At 39.9% G+C, this 6,421-nt stretch overlaps 1 long non-coding RNA gene across 1 annotated transcript; it reads left to right on the top strand.

Moving 5' to 3' along the window:
- The first annotated feature begins 11 nt into the window (after positions 1-11).
- LOC310898677 lies at positions 12-3,149 on the top strand. Its single transcript, XR_014583529.1, has 2 exons — positions 12-139; positions 1,591-3,149. It is a non-coding gene; the product is annotated as an uncharacterized lncRNA (long non-coding RNA).
- Positions 3,150-6,421: the final 3,272 nt, after the last annotated feature.

The raw sequence follows: 6,421 nt of genomic DNA, 5'->3' as shown, positions 1-6,421 counted from the left end.
GTTGCATGGTCCTTTATCAGGGAGTAAGGAGAACCAGCATCCCCCAAGCTGGAGGCGTTCAGTTTGCCATGGTAGCGATAATGGTATGGGAAGGGAAACAAGTGTCTGGTCATGTTCCCTCTGGGATTGCCTTACTGAGGTAGGTATAACAAGCTGCATAAACATTGAGTCCTCAGAGGGCTGGGTATATATTCAGAGTGGCCCTGGGAAGGTTTTAGCATCCAAGAAGTCTCTACAAGGAGAGGCCATGTCTGGCCCCTGCCCTGTACCAGACACAACTGGTTTCAAGTGGTGTAAACCAGTTGCAGATGGTTCCACTACAGCCAAGCGCAGCAGTGAAGCTGGTAGAGCCTGTAGGAAAATGTATTTAAGAAAGGGCAGGAAATACCAACAGATTTAGGGGGAAAGAAAAGAGTGAGAAGCAACAGAGAGAGCAGCAAAATCAGAGAAGGAGGAAGAAGTGTGTTGTGGTTGAGCAGATAGTCCTTTGCAGCCTATGGAGGAACCCATACCAGAGCAGATGGCAATTTCCTGAAAAAGCTGTAGCCTGTAAAGAATCCAAATTAGAGTAGATTTTCTTCTGAAAGACTGTGACCTGGGGAGAACCCACACTGGAGTAACAGAAAAGTATGAGAGGAAAGGAGCAGCAGAGAGGTGTTGTGGATTGACCATTCCCCCTTGGCTACCTGAAGGTGAGTAGAGGAGTCTGGAGTGAAGCTGAGTATAGGAAATTAGGTAGGAAAGTTGTTGTTTTTATTTCTGTTTCTCACTACTCAAATCTATTTTAATTGGCAGTAAATTAAATTCACTTTCCTCAAATTGAGGAAACTCTTGCCCATTACAGTAATTGGTAAGTGGTCTCAATACCTTTATTCTGACTCTATTAACTCTCCCATACTGCTGAGGCAAGGAGTCTGGGTGTGTGGCCTGTAGCCAAGGTTAACACCCCACAAGAGGACTTGCGATGCCTGTAATCAGAGATATTTACAACACAAGGATTTGTTACACACACCAAATATAACAATTTAAAAACAAAATGTGTACTAGGCTGATGACTGATTGTCCAGTAAACAGAGAATATTTTCTTGCATGAGAAAATATTCCTTGCATGAATGAGGTAGCAATTTGCGTTGAAATCTATAAAGCGCATCTACTTTATGAAATACTAAGTATAACAAAATATTACAGCTAATCTGTTCAATTTATAACCTGTAGATAGCTTTTCTTGCTTCAGTTGTCTGGACTATTAAAGCATATACCTATAATAAAATAATATCTATGGGGGCTAATATTCACAACATAAGCACCATTGCATCACAACTTAAGAGCAGAAAACATTGACATTACATGATATTTAAATGCCAACACCTCAAACTAAATTTGTTTTTATTAATAAATATGAGGGGCAAAATCAAACAGTATGAAAATGTTTGCTTAGGCTTCTCTGCAGGGAGCAGATGTATAATGAAGAGAAAATATGATCTAGTGGATGGGACAAATTCTGGGCTTGGAAAATTTGAGTTTAAGTATGCTGTGAGCACTTTCCATGATTATTATTATAATAATTATTATTTTTTTTAATTCCTGTAGGTCTGATTAATCTTTCTGGTGATTATAATGAAGGGACCTAGCCAGTCAGGGGTACCTTTGCTGTCAGCAGATACAGACACGCACCTCACCTTTCTGCAAGTGGTATGTCATTGTCATGAGCACAAGTGACAAGGTTAATGTTGCGGGAGCTGCAGTGGTGCTCTGTGTAGTAGGAAGCCACGAACAGCCATGTGCCAGTCACAACCAGTTGTAGCCTGCTCAGAAACTGGAATCAACACCAGCAGGAAAAACAGAAACATGCAACACTTGGCTCAAAGCTTTTTAAGAAAGACACTTCAGGAACTTCAGTTCATTTTTTCAGAAAAACTGTTCAGGAAAGGAGGCATTAATAGAGGGCCATCCACGATGGAGGGGACAGGGACACCCCTGAGGAACTGCTGTCTGTGGAGGAGCCAGGCAGGGATATCCTAAAGGAACTGTGCAGGAACATTCCTGATGTAGCTGTGGGTGGTCCATGCTGGGGCAGGGACGCTATGGTGCGCAGGGAGAAGGGACATTCTTGAGGAACTGTGGATATGGGTGTCCCACACTGGGACATGGACACTAAGGAACAGTGCAACTGGAAAAACAACAACTGGCAAAGAACTGCTCAAAGAAAAAGTCATAATTGTCCTTCATGTCCAGCGTCAACAAATCTAACTGGAGGAACTTGAGTGGATTGAGTGTAATTTGAAGAAAACTAAAGAAGTCTGGATGTTGCAAGGATAGATGTCCACATTAGTTTTTGTTAAAATATATGTTATCCTTTTTCCCAGTACCCAAACTTGTGATCAGATGTTTGTGTTCATTAACAATGAATTAAATTAAATTCCATTACTTGAGGCCATTCTCCTCAGGAACAGATTGACTTCCATGTCATATCAGCAGTGTCTGTACTTTGTTGTCCATCTAAGGAAGGGCAATGAGAACAGAATCCCACTTGCTCAGTCTCTACTCCATAGAACAGAACAAAGAAATTTAATGTTTTTAATCATTTCCCTAGAAAATAACTAGATCCAGGTATTTTTGTCCTGTAATGAACACACAAATCTTCCCCAAACCATCAGCATTTCCTAGCATCCAGAACTGTGAGCTTCCCTCATCTTGTTTGGGATGGGGGAAGAGAAGAGTATGGAACCCAGGACACAACACAAGTCAGGACACAGGACGGAAATCATCATGTGGCAGGGGCTCATCTAGCAGGGGCCCCGAAGTTTTATTAACATAAAGAAAAATACTGCTTTACAGTCCTTTCCCACAAACCTTACAGGCAAAGAAAAAGCCTGTCTCAGTCCACCTGTAAAGAAGAACATGTTGTTCTCAGCAGTCTGTGGTCATGTAAAAATCTTCACAGAAAGGACTCTGATTCCTCTGCTGCTTTGTAGAATGTAGGCTCCTGACATCCTGAGACAAATCACTGTCTGAAAGACTGGCAATGCTTGAAAGATTTTTTTTTTCCTTCCAAATTGTTGTGTCCCTGTCAAAATTTGTCCTTAGCCAAGAAAGAGTCTCTGTCCAATTTTGGTGTTGCTTAGGAGTGAGGGCTGTCTGCCCAAGAACTGAGGCAGCTGGCCTGGTGGGAGCAATAAAGGGTGCTGACCATGAGCTTGCCCCTCAGCTATTTGTCCCTGGACCCTGTGCTTTTCTAATTGTGTCCAAGCCGCAAGCTCAGGGCTCTGTCAGACCTTGATCTCTGCTGGAGCTGGCTTTGGAGAATGTCCAAAGTTGTTTTGGAAAAGTCTTTCTCAGACATAGGCCTGTACTGAATACATAAATCATGCCAAAATACTGCATCTCTCTGAACTTCTTTGTTTCCAGACAGGAAGGATGGAACCCTGATTCTTCTGAGACTAGAACAGAATAGTTCAGTTGGAAGGGACTTTCAAAGATCATCAAGTCCAGCTGCCTGACGTCTTCGGGACTAAACAAAAGTTAAAGCATATTAATGAGGGCATTGTCCAAAGGCCTGTTGAGCACTGCTGGGCAGGGGGCATCAGCCACCTCTCCAGGAAGCCTGTCCCAGTGTCTGCACCCTCACAGCAAGGCAATTTTTCCTGATGCCCAGTCCGACCCTCCCCTGGCGCAGCTCCATGCCATCCCTGTGCATTCTGCCATCGGTGAGCAGGGAGCAGAGACTGGCACCTCCCTCTGCACTTCCCCTCCTCAGGGAGCTGTAGGCTGCAATGAAGTCACCCCTCAGCCTCCTGTTCTCCAGACCAGGCAAACCAAGTGTCCTCAGCCTCTCCTCATAGGGCTTGCCCTCCATCCATCTTACCAGCCTTGTTTCCCTCTTCTGGATACTTTCAAGTACCTTAATATTTAAATATTTATGGTAAATATTTACGCTCATATTTTGACAAAATGTATACATAGAAGAGTTCTTAATGACTGGGCATTGATGTTGATGACAACAGAGATAAAATATTTAGCTACTATCTGATTAAAGGCACTGAACTCAGAGCTTTGTAACTTCTTGGTACAGGAATGTTTTCCTTCATTCCTTGGTACAGGAATGTAGTCTGTTACAGAGTTTAATATAGACTTTTTAAATTGCTACTTGTTATTCTGAGCCCTGTGTTCCTTATTTGAAATGAATTATCTTTTTTCCTTGTGTTTCTCATTTGTATTTACAAATACAAATTTGTAAATATTTATCTGCTTCTCATCATCTTAAATTGTAACTTAGTTGAAGCAGAAACTTCCAGGCCTGAAATAAGATTGTGGGGCATGGCAGGAAAACTTGTTTGTGATTGAACTACAAATGAAACTGAGTAGTCCTAACAAAAATAGATTAACCCCATTAACCTAATGTCTTTCCTTCACTGTGATTTTCCTAGATTCTTCCCAGGTCATACAGTTCCAGTATTAGTAGTCTTTACAATTTTATTTTACATTTTTCTCTCATCGTGTATTATGTGACATTTTTCTTTCCTTGGAGAATGGCAAAATTGCTGAGGCTATCGGCTATTTAGTTGAATTGCTCTAGGTAGTATGGCAGACAGTCAGAATTTTGTTAAACATTGACAATTTTTGAGACAACAAAAAATGAAACTTTGTGAGGAATACGAATCCAATAAATAGAACTGAAGTCAATTAATATTTCATTAGTCTATTCAGCCATGCACTTCGCACTCCATTCCTTCCCTTCTTGGGCTAAATCAGATGTTAATGCACATATATTTTTGACAAAGTTTGATAACTTTGCTGCTTTTTAGAGATTAAATATGACAAGCCAGCAGACCCATTCTATGGCTGGGAATATGGAGATGGCAATAACAGAAATTATTTTAGGCAGGGAAAGCTGCATTAATAATGAAGAGCAGTTTTCAAATAAAGCAGAGATTAGTGAACTGCATTAAGAAATTCTTTAAAGTCTCAAAACATTGCCTCTTTTCCATTTCAATTAAATCATAATAAATTTCTATGAAGAGCTTAATGACGGAACCATTTGCTGTTGCAGTAGATGTAAAAAAAAAGAGACTTAAGGAACATGAAGACAAAACAAAAAATTGCAACATATAACTGTTAAATTAAAAGTCTGTTTTTCCCAGACCAGGAAACATAAATTTTGTTTACTAACATTAGAATTTATAAACTCTTACACAACCCTATTAAAAATAAATAATTATATCGATGAACAATTCCATTAATTTCCTGAAATAATGTTACAAAACTGAGCACATGGAAGCTAAAGAATGTTAAAATTAACAGTCTCAACTTTTGTTTCTATAATTTCCCTAAAGCTTCTTTCCCTTAAGTAAATAGAAAAGAAAAATTACATTGTGTGGAGAAACACTAATGCCCTTATGTATGGTCAGTAGGAGTTAAAGCTTTGCCTCCACTTTGTAGACCCAAGTGTCTGGAACCATCTCTGAGCCTTAAAGCAGTGTCCTGCAAAGCATGCTGCATCCTTACTCAAGCCTCACTTGAGGCTCATTCTTGACACAATATTGTCTCTTTCTCATGAGCATCTACTCATGTTATGCTCCCTCTTTATATCTGAATAACCAACTGTTTGCTATTCTTTTGGCCACTTACTAAAAAGTCTTAGTTTCTCCTTTCCTTCAGATTCTCTACCCAGGGCTCCAAACACTGTCTCTAAATATATTAAATTGCTTTTTCCTTCACATGTTTTCATGATCTAATTTCCAGTCACTTCACTCAATTGGCTTCATTGCTTCTTCTGACTCTCTTCCTTACCTTATTCTTAAATTGCTCATCCTTCGTATAGCCATAGTTCTTTACTAGTGTCTACTGTTTCTTTCTGTTCATCAAGTCCTAGGTACTGTTTTTGCCTAGTGCTTGTCTCAAACTCCTCCCTCTTCCCACTGTCAACTTCTTTTGAGGGGGGAGATAATGTTTGGTCTTCCCACTCTCAAACCATTTAACTCACTGACTTCCCTTCTTCTTGCATGACTAGAATATGAAAATCCAAGACTATCTTTCTCAAATAATCAGTTTTGTTTTCTTATTTACTCTAAGCCCTTCTATTCTCCGACAGATTTTCTGAATGTTCAACAACTCTTAAACTCAACATGAGATTCATCTTACCTGGCTGGAGCTATATTAAATGTAAGAGCCTTTTCTAAAGTGGCCTGTTGGTCTCCATCTACTGTAAGTTTCCAGAGCACTAGTTATTCCCCCTATCCTGACAACTTCAAGATGAAAAAAGCTTTGGAAGCATTTCTCTTCATTGAGCTAAGAAACCTTAAAGTTAGACCAGATAGTTAGCTTTCAAATTATTAATAGTAAAATTAGATAATTTCTTATTTTTCCTGCACCCCAGTTCTGCCTTATAATTTTCCTCTTTTACCATTCTGTTTCCTAAGCA

This window comes from Anser anser, assembly GCF_964211835.1.
Source record: "Anser anser genome assembly, chromosome: 4".
NCBI classification, from domain to species: Eukaryota; Metazoa; Chordata; class Aves; order Anseriformes; family Anatidae; genus Anser; species Anser anser.
Note: the sequence above shows the minus strand (reverse complement) of the source record. Positions and strands in the feature narration are given on the sequence as shown.